Genomic DNA, 16218 nt, shown 5'->3' with positions numbered 1-16218 from the left:
TATATATCAAAGCGTTATATGACAAAGAGTGCTGGGAAGACAGGACACCACGAGCGTAGCTCTCATCCTGTAACTACACTTAGGTAATTAAACTTAGGTAATTACACACACACACACTCACATGCCAGTTGCTGAGTGAACAGCACGCTGGGCACGTAATTCTGTGGTCCGGGGGTTCGATTCCCAGCGCCGGCGAGAAACAATGGGCAGAGTTTCTTTCACCCTGATTTCCCTGTTACTTAGCAGTAAATAGGTACCTGTGAGTTAGACAGCTGCTACGGGCTGCTTCCTGGGATGCGTGTGTGTGTGGAAAAAATAAAGTTAGTAGTTAAAAACAGATGATTGACAGTTGAGAGGCGGGCCGAAAGAGCAGAGCTCAACCCCCGTAAGCACAACTAGGTGAATACAGACACACACATTGGGGCGTCACAACTGAATGGACAGCGCTTTGGGGTCGTAGTCATAATGGCCCGGGTTCGATTCCCTGCGATTCCCACCTCCCGACGGAGGCGGAAACAAATGGGCAGGGTTTCTTTCACCCTGATGCACCTGTTCATCTAGCAGTAAATAGGTACCTGGGAATTAGACAACTGCTACAGGCTGAATCGTGGAGACGTGTGTATGTCTTAGAGATAAATATATGTAGTACATATAATGGAGGAAAATAGATTGGGAGTTAGTACATTAGACACCCGATGGTTAGAAACGCAGGGTCCAAGAGCTAACACCTCGAGCTTGCAGGTACACATAGTAAATAAATACACACACGCTCACACACGCTCACACACACATGCACGCACTCACATGCACGCACAAAGGGGACTGAGCTGTTAAGAAAAACTGAGGGAACTGGTTCTCACTACATTAGACAAAAGAAATAGGGTAAATATGTAAGTATATTTTTTTTTTTTTTTTTTTTTTTTTTGAGATATATACAAGAGTTGTTACATTCTTGTACAGCCACTAGTACGCGTAGCGTTTCGGGCAAGTCCCTGGAATACGATCCCCGCCGCGAAGAATCGTTTTTTCATCCAAGTACACATTTTACTGTTGCGTTAAACAGAGGCTACAGTTAAGGAATTGCGCCCAGTAAATCCTCCCCGGCCAGGATACGAACCCATGACATAGCGCTCGCGGAACGCCAGGCGAGTGTCTTACCACTACACCACGGAGACTGCTAAAGTTAGTAGATAATCTCCCCCCCCCCCCCCTCCCTTAGTATATAAGATACATAGGTGGATTAACAAAGTAGATATAGAAGCAATATTCAAATTAAGGAACAACAGAACGAGAGGACATAATTCTAAACTAGAAACACAAAAGTGAAAGAGACGGACGAACGAATTTGTTCAGTGTAAGAGTCGTAAACTGGTGGAACTGATTACATAAGGAAATTGTCGAAGCCAAATCGATAGCAAGTTTTAAATATAAATGTGGTGAAAAAAAAAACGAATGAAAATGAATGACTACATTTAGTTAATGATGGTCGACTCTGAAAGCTCAAGTAGGTGAATGCCCACGCGCGTGCACACACACACACACACACACACACACACACACACACACACACACACGCACGCACACACACACACACACACACACACACACACACACACACACACACACGCACACACGCACACGCACACGCACACGCACGCACACACACACACACACCACACACACACACACACACACACACACACACACACACACACAGCTTCACTACTACAAGCAGCATCAACCCAATATCCCCCAGCATATGCTGCCTTGATTACTTCCCTGCCCGTCAACGTTCGCTAGTTTTATGCCTTAATTCTGCACTGTCTGACGAAAATAGAAAACTGGACATCTGAAATGCATTCCAATATCACAACAACTACCATTTTAGCCTTTTATACATTAAATATCTTTCCATTTCTACGGTTTTTTTTTCAAAATCGACCCAATTTTGAGCACAAGCAAGAAGAGACAGGTAAAGAAATCAGCATCTTTATCACCCTCGTGGGAAATCCCTCCTCACACGTTCGGGTAGACGCCTCGATTCCTCTGCATACTTGTGGATGCTGCAGGAGAATTTCTCCCAACCTTCACGTACATAATTCATTGCCTTCAATAACGTACAAAAAACAGTTTTAAATTCGCAATCAGGGAATAAAATGCGAGGTCGTAATGATAACCCAAATGGAGACGAATTTATTAGAGTGTACTGTAACCATCTGGAAAATTGATTAAATGTAGTAAGATTGTTATATTTAATTTTGTTTAGCTTGTGGTCGAGAGTAGGGGGGGAGAGGGGGGAGGTGTAGAGAGACTGTGAGCAGTGATTAAGAGTAGGGAAGATGACGAGGAAAGCGAGGTGGGGAGTGGGGAGTGGGAAGGGGGGGGAGTAGTAATGGGTGAGTAACGGCTGGGAAAGGGAGGTGTGAGAGGGAAAAAGAGAGATAACGTTGCTTGGGGAGGGGAAGGAGTGAAGGGTAAGGGTAGGCAAGCGAAGGGAAGGGTTGGGTAATATGTAAGGAGGAAAGGGTGTGATTGGTGAGAAAGTTTGGGAAGGAGTGGAGAGGTGTGAGTGAGGGTTGGATAGGGGGTTAGAAAAGGGGGGAGAAGAGGGGGAAACAGGGAGGGGTAAGGGCGGGGAAGGAGAAGAGGGAAGTGAGGCAGATAAAAAGTGACCACACGGGATAACATCCTAGTAAATTGGGGCATTTTTTAATCCTCTTCCAAATGACGGCCACACATTCAGACGTGCACACACAAACCTCGCCTCGAAACACCATCTCAACGACATATTTAATCTTTGGTAGTCATCACCCACACTATTTCTGTCTTACTATTTCCTAATTACCCGCGATAATTCATCTGGAAGTCCCCGTCGTGGCGCAGTTGCCTGCGTTCTCGCCTCTCTAGTCAGACAACGACACCCTGGGTACCAAGCCAGAGGGCCTGTGGGCCTTCCGTTTATCCTCTTACACAACAGGTCGCGTTTTTAACGGAATCGTATAATCCGTTGTAAATTTCGACGTTTGTTTGTGAAAATAAAAGTTCCGTAGTATTGACGTATTCTACACATCGACCTCGACCATAGGTTCAGTTGGTTGCAGCGGCTGGCGGATTATCGGCTGGATAAATATCTTCGTGCAACATAACCTAACCTAACCTAACTTAACCTAACTTGTCATGCCAAATACCATAAGTAATTTGTTTTTTCGGGGTCAGGAAGCTCATTTTATATATATATATATATATATATATATATATATATATATATATATATATATATATATATATATATATATATGTCGTACCTAGTAGCCAGAACGCACTTCTCAGCCTACTATGCAAGGCCCGATTTGCCTAATAAGCCAAGTTTTCATGAATTAATGTTTTTTCAACGACCTAACCTACCTAACCTAACCTAACCTAACTTTTTCGGATACCTAACCTAACCTATAACGATAGGTTAGGTTAGGTTAGGTAGGGTTGGTTAGGTTCGGTCATATATCTACGTTAATTTTAACTCCAATGAAAAAAAATTGACCTCATTCATAATGAAATGGGTAGCTGTATCATTTCATAAGAAAAAAATTAGAGAAAATATATTAATTCAGGAAAACTTGGCTTATTAGGCAAATCGAGCCTTGCATAGTAGGCTGAGAAGTGCGTTCTGGCTACTAGGTACGACATATATATATATATATATATATATATATATATATATATATATATATATATATATATATATATATATATATATATATATATATATATAATAATAATAATAATTTTAATTATTTATTTATGGCTGTAATCCCACAACATTTGCCTAACTTCTGAGTACCTATTTACTACTAGGTGAACAGCAGAGACATTTACATCAAACAAAGCGTGCCCAAACATTTCTGTTCCGCCCTGGAATCAAACTCGGGATTCCCGACAGTAACTAGAGAAGGAAGTCCAACAGGTATTCTAAGACTCGCACATTCTCTCTCTCTCTTGAACCGGCCACCGGATAGATGCAGAAAACGCTCTATAGAATCCCAGCGAGCCTTTCAACACGACTGTTTTAGCATGCGTTCCACAAAGGTAACAAGTCCCTAACATCTTCAACGCAAAGCTAACGGGAACCACATTTAGCGCTGCCACGCCACGGACGTTTGACACGGCTCAACGCACGCACAAATAGGACACTTCAATGTCACACACGTAATTACTTACCACGTAACGAAAGAACGAGGGAACAATCCATGCAGGACCAAAACAACGGCTACAGTCCACGCGACATTCCTTGACCGCGTTACAGGAAGTTCCAGAATAGGTTTACCTGACGTCGTCTGACGTGAGCAAATCATTAAATTAATTTGGAGATTACAGCGTTAGAGGCAACGCCCATTGTGTATAGAGTCAATTGTGTGTGTGTGTGTGTGTGTGTGTGTGTGTGTGTGTGTGTGTGTGTGTGTGTGTGTGTGTGTGTGTGTGTGTGTGTGATTCTGCAGAATCGAGCTATTAGCTCTTGGACTCCGCCTTTCTAACCAATCTATATTTGCTACATATATTTCTCTCTAACACGCACACTCACGCACATCCCCAGGAAGCAGTCCGTATCAGCTGTCTAACTTTCAGGTACCTATTTACTGCTAGTGAACAGGACACCAGGGTGAAAGAAACTGCCCATTTGTTTCCGCTTCGGCCGGGAATCGAACCCAGGCCCTTAGGATTACGAGCGCCGAGCGCTGTCCACTCAGCCGCGAGGCTATGTGTGTGTGTTCATTATATATTCTTTGTGGTTTCCTTCTGACCTGTGTTCTCTGGGGTATTCCATTCGCTTTCCTTTATTTCCAGACACTGGCTGTCTATCATGGAGTAATTGGTTCCCTGGTTCCTGCCTGCTGCTCTGAGTCCTCCGCCTCCTCCTGTGACTGTTCTCATTATTTAGTCTGACATTGATTTTCCTCCAAGTTCTCTTTCCCCATGTTATTATCTCCGGGAATTCTGAGACTCTCAGGTATTCTGAGACTAGAATAGAACGGTCACTTCCCTATTGGAATTTCGTGACCAACGCTCTGAATGTCTGTGTGTGTGTGTGAAGGCCAGGTCTAGTCTAGCTGGCTCCTCTCCTTTCATCTATTTCATCGATGTTGTAACTGAATCGACCAACTCAACATTACGTGGGTTTAGCATAAATTAAAGCACCATAACTCTGATAATTTTGAGCATCAGCCGAGATAGGTTAAGGGGATTGCTTAGGTTTATGGTGTAATAAATTACCATACGGTTCTTTTTTAGACCACAAGGAACGGGCTGAATGACCTCATTTTGTTCTTGTTTCATCTGTTGTCTGCTATACCAAGTTCATTTTTTTTCACCTCCACAAGTTTATCTCCCCATCTCTCTCCTCAACCTTATGGGTTCATTGTTTCCTTGTCAGTTTGGCCGTGATTAAAGTTGCCATTTATTATTGCAGCATTTATACTATAGGCTCTGTCTACCACCCCCTTTCGGAGGATATTTATACACGTTCTGTTTATATCCTCGTAATCTTGCCTCGGTCTTTTGTACTTCTCTGAGAGATTTTAGAGCTGAACCATGACTACTCTCTTCCCTTCCACCAAAATTAGTTCCATGATGCAGGCAGTTGGTTATCTCCTACAATATTGCACTGGTGATTGTTCCTATTAGTTTATTCTTCACAATTGCTATTGCATCGAGGTTTATGTCTCCCGTAGTCTGTTTGAGTTCATTTGGTTTATTTGACCCTCTATCATCATTGGTGCACCAGATTTTCAAGTTCTTCATTGCTGCTCTTACCTCGGACTGGGTAACTCCTAGCCTAGGGATGAAAAAGGTAGTGGCAGGGCTCTGCGGAATGAGTAAAATAATTTTGGACAGTGAAGTTGGACGTTGAAAAGAGTAGGGAAATGGAGGTAGAATGAACATTGAGGGTTAGTGTGGGGGTTGAGGGAGGATTGTGGGATTCGTATGGAGTGAGGAAGAATGGGGGAAGAAAAGATATAGGTGGGGTGAGAGGGCCAATGTAGATGGGGGGTGGATGGGGGGGGGTATTTTGAAGGGTGGATCCGAAAGAGGTTCGAGAGGTGAAGGGTCGCTGTTCTCAGTTCTGGGTGTTTAGTGACTTTCTTTTTGGTTGAAAGGAAGACTTGGTTGACTTCCTTTTTAAGTGCTATATGGTCGTAATTGCTTAGAGCTTTCTCCTGATTATTACTGATTAGTCATTAGTCCCCACACCATGTCCCTTTGTTTGTGTGTTGGTGTTAAATCCGGTGTGGAGTGTGGTAGTTTCCTCTCCACTTCTCTCCCCCCTCTCCTCTACCTCCCAATCGCTCACTCTCCTCTCTCCGCCCACTCTCTTAGACATTTTAATTTGTTCTTTTATCTTCATTCTTAATCTTAACTCGCGTTATATTCCACGTGTACTGGTCTGTAGCTCTGTAATTCCCTGAACACACTTTCGTGACTTATGTTCTCTTGTGCTGCTTCGTTTATAAATAGGTTTCCTCTTTACCCTCGAGATCATATTTCGGAGGTGGCAGATACCTTCACCAGGCCGCACTCACATGACTCGCCAAGATGTGCCTGACAAATGATGCTCCTGGGGCCATTAAGGCTCATTTTGTCGGTGTGTTTCTCTTTGCCTTCAATAAGAAACACGAGGGAATGAGACCTACTGCTAAGTCGCAGTTCCAAAAAAGCAGCGAAAATACTGGGACAAAAAAAATCGGTTACAGGATTCTGCAAGGTTGCAACTGATGTATCACGTGTATACATTGCTTGAATTACAAACCGCAACAACTTTAGAACTCTTTCAACCTATTGAGAAGGCGGGTACTGCTACGCGCCATCCTTCTTCACCTCCCTCCCTGCTTTAGCTTCCCATTCAGTCATGCTACAGCGGTGATTTAAAGTTGTTATTCGACGAACCCGAAATGAACTCATCATTAGTGTTCAGTAAGGTGACCCCGTGTCCCCCAACACCCACCTCACTTCACATTTTTTATGCTTAGTTATTCAAGGAGAAAGTGTAGTGAAATCAATATTTGCTTACAATAGATTATTGTGCTGTTGCAGTGTCCTTGGTTTTCCTCCTGGAGATCATCGGGAAAATCCTGGATATCTTGTGCTCTGTTTTAACTCATCCTAATGCGACATAATCTTCTCCAACTTAGGTATCAGTAAACAAGTTAAAAGATTTTGCCCGGTGTAGACATGATACATCCTGCGGCCAGCACCCTACTCAGAGCTCCTCTGGGAGTGGACCAGGACAACCAGACCCTTGAGAAGGAAATTGCTGGCCTAAAGAGGACGGACCACAGAATTACGGACGTCGACGCTCATGATGTTTCCTTCCTCCTCTCTGGGTTCCCAGCCCTCCCAGGCTGACCTGTTGCTCGAGGTGCTCGGCATCCCACAACAGAACAGTCCCGAGGTAGGTGGGTACGTCAACCTGTCGAGGTCGTGTTGTTAAAAATACTCAACCTTTCTTTCAGCGACTTACAATGTGAAGCCAGCCATTCTTCACACCAGACTCGGTGGCCTTGGTAATCGCACAGCCTCACAGATGACTTTATCAACTTTCTTCCACTCTATAGTGATAATATGTTCAAGGAAGTCCTACCAGAATACCTTCAAGGTTTATCAGGGATTCACGACCCAAACTTAACAGAATGCTTTCCAGGGGAGAGGTGACGGCGACTCCTTCACAATAATAGTCCCCACGCCAGCCCCATCAAAAGCCAACAATCACTGTAGTTGTGGCGGCGCCATCATAGTGCAAGTGGATGCAACATTGCTCGCGGTCACACAAACACCTGGTGATCATGCTCGCCTCACAGTTCCTAGTGGTCCCCATGCTGGGGAATTTAATTTTGGTGATTTTCATGTTTGAAACAGCCAATTGCATTGAACCACTTCACCTTTGTACTGCAGTTGAATTCCACCTAGTTACCTCAATCCACACTGCATGCCAAGGTGTTTGTGGTAAAGCAGAAGGAATGAACACAGGCTGCTTGGTCTGAATGGTCTACACTCCGAGCTACAGCACATATGGCATCGATATCATCAACAGGAACCTATCCCACTGCCCAGTACCCGTTTTCTAATGTCTCATAATTCTGTCAACCCTGTTGGTTGTCCAGATGGAATTACTGGGCAACCAACATGCATAGAAGAACCATAGGCAGTGTGAAGCATCGTTTAAGTGTAGATGTGGAACCCAGTGTGCACGGGTGTGCATCCCCCCTCTACCCCTCCCCTCCCCTCTGCCCCTCATATTCCCCTTATTATCCTTTCTCCCTTCTCCCCAAGAAATCGTTCTTCCCCTTTTCCTTCCCTCTCCCCTTCTCAACCTTTCTTCCCCTCTCTCTCCCCTTTTCCTACCCGCTCCCCCATTTTGTCACCTTTCCTCTCGTCTCTAACCCTTCTCCCAGTATCATCCCTCTCTCACCTTTCCCTGCCCTTCTTCCCCCTCCCACTCTGCATTTATCCCTCTTTCCTCCCATCTCTCCTTCCGTCTTTCCTTCTCCCCTTTCCTTCTACCTCCCCCCCCTTCCTCAACCCTACCGGAATTAATTCACTTTCATCATTTTCTAATAAACTATCAAAGTATGGCGGGAATGACACTTAAAATCTACGGGTAAACTCATGCCAGATTTTTATCCGACTTCATGAAAATCGCAGATTAGAAGGGCACTTAAGATGCCGATATCTCTTAATGCATGGCAGTTGGGCCGACTCCTGCTGGCCTGTGGCATTCGCGTACCCCAAGTTTCACATGTGAGAGATGAGTGAGACTATCCTCAGGCGTCTGGCCTCCTACATCGGGAAGATATACAAACATGCAGGCATGATCTCAAACGACTAAGGCGCGTCTGGGATCATCCCGGACGAAGGTTCGAACCCTCATCACGGCCTTTGTGAATATGTTCGTTTGATGTATCACGCCATTGTGATTTCCGTGAGTATGCAGGCATCATAGTTTCAAGATTTAATTTTCAATTAATTTGCAAATTTCAATTAAATTTGCATCAAGAGAAATCGTTACTACATTGTAGTCACTAAGACAGTAGGGGTTGTGAGAGGAACTACCGTCACTAAGACAGTAGGGGTTGTGAGGGGGAACTACCGTCACTAAGACAGTAGGGGTTGTGAGGGGGAACTACCGTCACTTAGACAGTAGGGGTTGTGAGGGGGAACTACCGTCACTTAGACAGTAGGGGTTGTGAGGGGGAACTACCGTCACTAAGACAGTAGGGGTTGTGAGGGGGAACTACCGTCACTTAGACAGTAGGGGTTGTGAGGGGGAACTACCGTCACTAAGACAGTAGGGGTTGTGAGGGGGAACTACCGTCACTTAGACAGTAGGGGTTGTGAGAGGAACTACCGTCACTAAGACAGTAGGGGTTGTGAGGGGGAACTACCGTCACTAAGACAGTAGGGGTTGTGAGGGGGAACTACCGTCACTAAGACAGTAGGGGTTGTGAGGGGGAACTACCGTCACTAAGACAGTAGGGGTTGTGAGGGAGAACTACCGTCACTAAGACAGTAGGGGTTGTGAGGGGGAACTACCGTCACTAAGACAGTAGGGGTTGTGAGGGGGAACTACCGTCACTAAGACAGTAGGGGTTGTGAGGGAGAACTACCGTCACTTAGACAGTAGGGGTTGTGAGGGGGAACTACCGTCACTAAGACAGTAGGGGTTGTGAGGGGGAACTACCGTCACTAAGACAGTAGGGGTTGTGAGGGGGAACTACCGTCACTTAGACAGTAGGGGTTGTGAGAGGAACTACCGTCACTAAGACAGTAGGGGTTGTGAGGGGGAACTACCGTCACTTAGACAGTAGGGGTTGTGAGGGGGAGCTACCGTCACTAAGACAGTAGGGGTTGTGAGAGGAACTACCGTCACTAAGACAGTAGGGGTTGTGAGGGGGAACTACCGTCACTTAGACAGTAGGGGTTGTGAGGGGGAGCTACCGTCACTAAGACAGTAGGGGTTGTGAGGGGGAACTACCGTCACTAAGACAGTAGGGGTTGTGAGAGGGAACTACCGTCACTAAGACATTAGTGGTTGTGAGAGGAACTACCGTCACTTAGACAGCAGGGGTTGTGAGGGGGAGCTACCGTCACTAAGACAGTAGGGGTTGTGAGAGGAACTACCGTCACTAAGACAGTAGGGGTTGTGAGGGGGAACTACCGTCACTAAGACAGCAGGGGTTGTGAGGGGGAACTACCGTCACTAAGACAGTAGGGGTTGTGAGGGGGAACTACCGTCACTAAGACAGTAGGGGTTGTGAGGGGGAACTACCGTCACTAAGACAGTAGTGGTTGTGAGAGGAACTACCGTCACTTAGACAGCAGGGGTTGTGAGGGGGAGCTACCGTCACTAAGACAGTAGGGGTTGTAAGACACAGTTAAGAACCTTGCTACACAACCTGATCGTGTGCAAGATAATAACAGACAGACTAAGTATTATACGATACTGTAATCTTTCTTCAGACTTATAAGACAAGCAAAACAAAATTATAGTTGTAAAAATTTTTGGGAACTCCTCATCAGAGTTCATTTAATTACGAGTTGTTAATACGAGAAAACTGATTGGCTGCAATTGCAAATATTTATGTTTGCATGTGTTTTCATTTTGCATGTTAAATGTCATGTACGTTTTATCATATGTAAGAATGTGTGTGTATATATGCGTGTACATGTGTGTGTGTGTGTGTGTGTGTGTGTACACGAGCCTATGTCTGTGAATGGACGTCTATTCACCTAGACACACTTATAAAATAATAGCTTTCGTTTTTTTCATCAAATAATCATTTAAACTGTGTGTGTTCAACTAGCTTTGATAACTTTATCTAATCTTTCCATTTAGCTTTGATTCTTAGGCATAAACAGCTCTTGCTGGCATCTCTGTGTTTAGTTTCCATCTGTCTGTCTCAGAGTAGGTTAAGGCCCATGTCCCTCAGACTTGTTCACAGTTCCCATAGTTCAGAAACGTGTCTTTGAACTTACCCTAGATTTGAAATGATTTAGTTCGAACTTCCAAGAGAATCCTGCATACTATACAGTTGGTCTCACATAGGTTGTATATAGCGTTCGAATGGCTTGATCTTTGTATACGTTTTAAAAAGCGTAGAACTACATTGGGTAGTTACTGTAATTGGGCTTTCTAATTACCTAGTTCAAGACCGGAAATTAGAAACTTTCTGTAATTGGGTTTCTATAATTTCCTGTTTCTTGACTCATAACTTGGCTTATGTCTCCATTTAAATCCAGTACTCATATTCAAGACTATCACAGCAGTAGGTCTAGTTCATTTAGAATGTATCGAAGCTCTCGTGTGTTCTGAATTTTCATATTAATTTTCCATCAAGAACAATTTATATAAAGCAACTTATTTCACGTGTTAGGTCGTTTACAGATATTGGGAACAGGAAGGGTTCTAGTACCAACCCTTGTCGTACTCCACTATATATCTTTCTCCGCTCTGATATGTCCCTTTTCACACTGACTCTTTGTCAACATCCTGTGAGGTGCTCTCTCATCTGTTCCAACATTCATCCAGATATACCAGATAATTGCTATGATTCGGCACAACTTATATAATAATCAGAGCCGGAAACTTTGTGTCAAGAAATAAACACAGCCCGTCCTCCAAAGACCCAAAAGTGATTCCATGCACCCGCCAAACCCCGTTGAACTTTTGTACTCACCTAGTTATGCTTGCGGGCGTTGAGCTCTGGCTCTTTGGTCGTGTTTATGAATGAAAAACGGTTTACACACGACTCACAACTGATTTCGTTCGAACACTTCCAGAACAAGTGCTTCACTGACGAATTTTGTTCGAACCACAACGCTGTAAGTGCTTCACTCACGTACTACAAATACAAATAATCGTCAACAGAACCTAAACACCTAACCTAACCTAACCTGTGCGTATATATGCACGATATGCAAATATATTATAATATTAATATATATTTCAAAACATTTCCGTTTTCAATGAACAACATATAAAAATTTATGAATGCATCTGTCGGGTCGACCGCTGAATGTAATGGACATGAGTCGAGGACGGGTTGGTATACGAGAACGGTGACCTTTTCAGTTTGATTGTTGTTATCTTGCCGCGAAACTGTAATAAACTAACAGGATTTCCTTTCCCCTGAATTGATGTTCATGTTTATAGTCAAAACTCAGCTATTATAATGGTCTGCAGTTATGGCTCTTGTCTGCCTCCTTCATTATAAACACCACATTACAAATGTTAGAAAGAAAAGTAGTATTCCTATCTAGTGAGGAGCTCTCCATAATTCCCGGTATTATCTACTACCATTCTTATCGCATCACATTCTTACCTACTTCTAGGGAGACTTCTACTGGAATTATTGCTCTTCTAGTAGAGTCTGCAGTTCTCATAGAGACAGATCAGTAGGATTCATCATGAACATGGGTTGTCTTACGGGCCTGTTGATGTCTTAAACACTTACGAATTTCGTCCTAATGTGACAGTGTAGCAGTTAGGGTTGATCCTTGACATTGGGTGCTACGTGATTTTCATAAGTCTTATAGTATGCTTTCATAACGCCTAATTCCCATCTATTCACTCCTCACTTCGTTATATAAACTGTAAATTCATTACAATTTATATCAAATTAATCTTCAGTTTCTTTGTAGTTGTTACAAATAGTAAATATACACACACTCATGTAGACTATGTATCTGCAGAATCGAGCTATTAGCTCTTGGGCCCCGCCTTTTTAAACAATTTATTTTTCCTCTATTATGCCTACTACATATATTTCTCTAACACACGTACACACACATCCCCAGGAAGCAGCCCGTAGCAGCTGTCTCCCAGGTACCTATTTACTGCTAGGTGAACAGGTGCACCAGGGTGAAAGAAACTCTGCCCATTTTGTTTCTGCTTCTGCCGGGGATCGAACCCCGGCCCTTAGGCCTACGACCCACACTTAGGTTCACACAGAGCGCTGTCCATTCAGCCGGTCGTATGTGCATGCGTGCGTTTCACGTTGTGTGTACGTGAGTGCGTTCGTGCGTGTACGTGAGTGCGTTCGTGCGTGTATGTGAGTGGGTTCGTGCGTGTGCGTGCGTGCGCGTGCGTGCGTATGTAAATGGTGTACATGCCAATGGCATTTAACATTACCTCATATTTTCCAGCTACCAAATACCATTGAGTGGAAGAGAGCGGTAAGTACACGAGTGTGGCATGATAACTGGGCGTCCTTACCTGTGTTGTGTGGCGGGGGCGGCGGCGGGAGGTAGGCGGTAGTTAGCAGGTCATCAGCGCTGCTCGGGCAGAGTGGCGGCACCAGCAGCAGCAGACAGGTGGCGGAGGCAGACTCTGCCCTAAGTCACGCATCGTATCATCTTCCCGCTCGTAGCAACACTAACGGGAGGTAATACGCCCTTCAAGAGGTATACAGATACAGCGATGTATAACTCTAGCTTTGGCAGCTGTATATATGACACAATTTTGGAGGAACGTTTGGAGGAAATTATATCACTGAACGGATTACCCGCGCGGCCACGACGTTCAACGAACGGGTTCGTTCACGGCTTGTATTTACACGGCACTGGAACACCTGGCTAGCCTCCCACACTTATCTATAGTGCTCACCGTTAGCTTCTGCCGGAGACGTTCTTTGTGTGTATACGGCTAGGTATTTCCCTCAGGCACAAGCACTCAACTAGAGCATTTTAAGCTGGGAATTAGACACGAGGGTTTGATCACTAGGCTGCTTGGTGAACTGCGTCAGCGGCACTGTCTTCACTGGAGACACAGGCAGGATGTGAGAGGCGAGGGCCAGAGGTGTGGTGGTAGAGGCGGGAAGCGAGGAGCTGTACGTCCTCACCCGCCGACAGCTCGAAGCACACTGTTGCTCCCGTCATGTGTTGGTCTCCACCCCGACGTCGTCGTTGTCGTCGCCCCGGCCGGCATGACGCCCTGTCGCTTCCTTGTCCCTAACTGTCGTCTCCACTACCCCGACGCCCGCTTCCTCGCCCCCTCTACTGCCGTCTAAATCATTACGACGCGCGCTTCGCTGCCGCTAACTGCCGTCTTAGCCATTACGAAAGCCCATTGTTTACATTCAATTGACCACAGCATAAGCTCCCGCTGGACAATTCCTAACCAACAAACAACAGGAAACAGCGATACCTATTGTCCAGGACAAATGGCATGCAAGTATCTTCGGACAATTTGGTCAAAGATACGTGCATTGGGGCTCGTTGAAGGACCAGCGTTCAACGGCCTGACGATACGTGCATTTGTCGTATGTTCCCATGAATTGTGCAACAGTGGAAGGTAAGTATGAGGAGAAACAGCCAAGCCAGTATGACTAGATAGTATGAGGAAGGGATAGGAGCATAGGCTAGGATAGCTTGGATAGGGGAGGAAAGAATGATTCCCAGATCCGAAAGGTGATAGGAGAGTGGTCTATAACAGAAATATCGCGATAGAGACCATGCCAATCGCAAATACGTCGCTCGTGACGCTGTGACGCGGCGTCGCTCGTGACGTAACCACCACGGAGAGTGGTTACGTCACTCATACATAACTGATGATACATACAGTCAATAACGTCGATACTGCAATTAATACCTTCACACACAAGCTGAATTCTGCAATGTATACCCGAAATACACACTCGCACACATACCCAAAATACATACTCGCACACATACCCGAAATACACATGCAAAATACATAATCGCCTACGCGTGCACACATGCTCAAAATACCCACTGGTGCTCACACTTACACATAAGCATAAAAACACACATTCATACACACGGCTCACACAAACGAAAATTACACACGCATACACATACGTAAAATACACATTCGCACACATACATACACGAAAACGTTGGTCATTATCAGCCAATTTTGCTCCACAGCGCCTGCTCTTCCCTGCTTGTTGCCTCCCTCCCTGCTGGAGGCCCTAGCTCTCTGCCCCCCACCCCCCTGCATCACCTCCTGCTCCTTGCCACCCGTCTACACCACCTGCTCCTTGACACCCCCCTCCCTAACTACATACCTCCTGCCTATGCCTATCCCCATCCACACTGTATGTGTGTGTGTGTGTGTGTGTGTGTGTGTGTGTGTGTGTGTGTGTGTGTGTGTGTGTGTGTGTGTGTGTGTGTGTGTGTGTGTGTGGTCGTAATTAACAGGGGTCTGTGACTCGTACGTCAGGCTGCGAGCAGCCGCGTCCAACAGCCTGGTTGATCAGTCCGGCAACCAAAAGGCCTGGTCGACGACCGGGCCGCGGGGACACTAAGCCCCGGAAGCACCTCAAGGGCCCTGCGTTGTATGTCGTTTATGAAATCACCAGAAGAAACCTCGTAGCCTCGTCGTGTCTTGGTCGATGAAGTAGTTTTCCCGTCCTTGTCGTTCTGTGACTAGTCGTTATTATATTCAGAAACTACGTTGTCGTCGCCGAATTTGTAGTTCTTTTATTCGTGTTATTAGTCGTTTCGCGTTGTTGTATACACAATATTTTTATAATGAGCAATTGTTACCAGTCGTGGATATATTCAGTTTTGTCGTTGTGCATTAATTAATGGTGATGATTTTTTATAACTTGTAGTTGTTCTAGACGAGTTGAGGATCGTCGTGGGTAGTTAAGTTACTGTTGTATTTTCTGAAACTAGTCCAGGGAACGGGTGTTCGATCCCACCGTATTAATACAAGAGTTTATCATAGATACATCTCGCTATCGTAACATCTTCGATCTATTTTATCATAGATTTATTAAAATTATAATTATTATTCGTTATTTTACTATGGTGACCTTGGCGCACTAGTCATTAACTTACGGCATCATCATCATTTTATGATGAACAATTTTAGCTCTCTGATAATTAACGTTAATCTATGATACGAACGCAATTACTTGGAAAAAACTACGTTCATTTTGGCGGCTCCACGGCCATGTAATGTTGCTGCCTAATTATTTTCCCATCTAGCGAATTAGTTTAATGTTCTCGTTGCCCTCGTTAGTCACCAAACGCCAATTAAGGTCATTAGGCTGTTCATTTTCTGTCTGTTTTGTGTAAACAACATGTTTATTAGAGACTGGCGGTTGAACACGATGTTGCTATTTCTGCTTTGTAAACAGTGTATCTGTATTTTGTAATCTATGTAAACAATGTATCTGTATTTTGTAATCTATGTAAACAATG

The 16218-nt window shown here is 44.7% G+C and overlaps 1 protein-coding gene across 2 annotated transcripts in view; it reads right to left on the bottom strand.

The window, feature by feature from the left end:
* Positions 1–13920, bottom strand: part of LOC123756344 (uncharacterized) — a 402241-nt gene extending 388321 nt beyond the window's left edge. For both annotated transcript variants that reach the window (XM_045739413.2, XM_045739414.2), the window contains exon 1: positions 13262–13920. The gene's annotated coding sequence lies outside the window, so the exon portion shown is untranslated. The remainder of the gene's footprint in view (positions 1–13261) is intronic.
* Between the last annotated feature and the right edge of the window lie 2298 nt (positions 13921–16218).

The sequence above is a fragment of the Procambarus clarkii genome, chromosome 25 (genome assembly GCF_040958095.1).
Source record: "Procambarus clarkii isolate CNS0578487 chromosome 25, FALCON_Pclarkii_2.0, whole genome shotgun sequence".
NCBI classification, from domain to species: domain Eukaryota; kingdom Metazoa; phylum Arthropoda; class Malacostraca; order Decapoda; family Cambaridae; genus Procambarus; species Procambarus clarkii.
The sequence above is the reverse complement of the archived record's forward strand: the minus strand, read 5'-3'. Positions and strand labels throughout refer to the sequence as shown.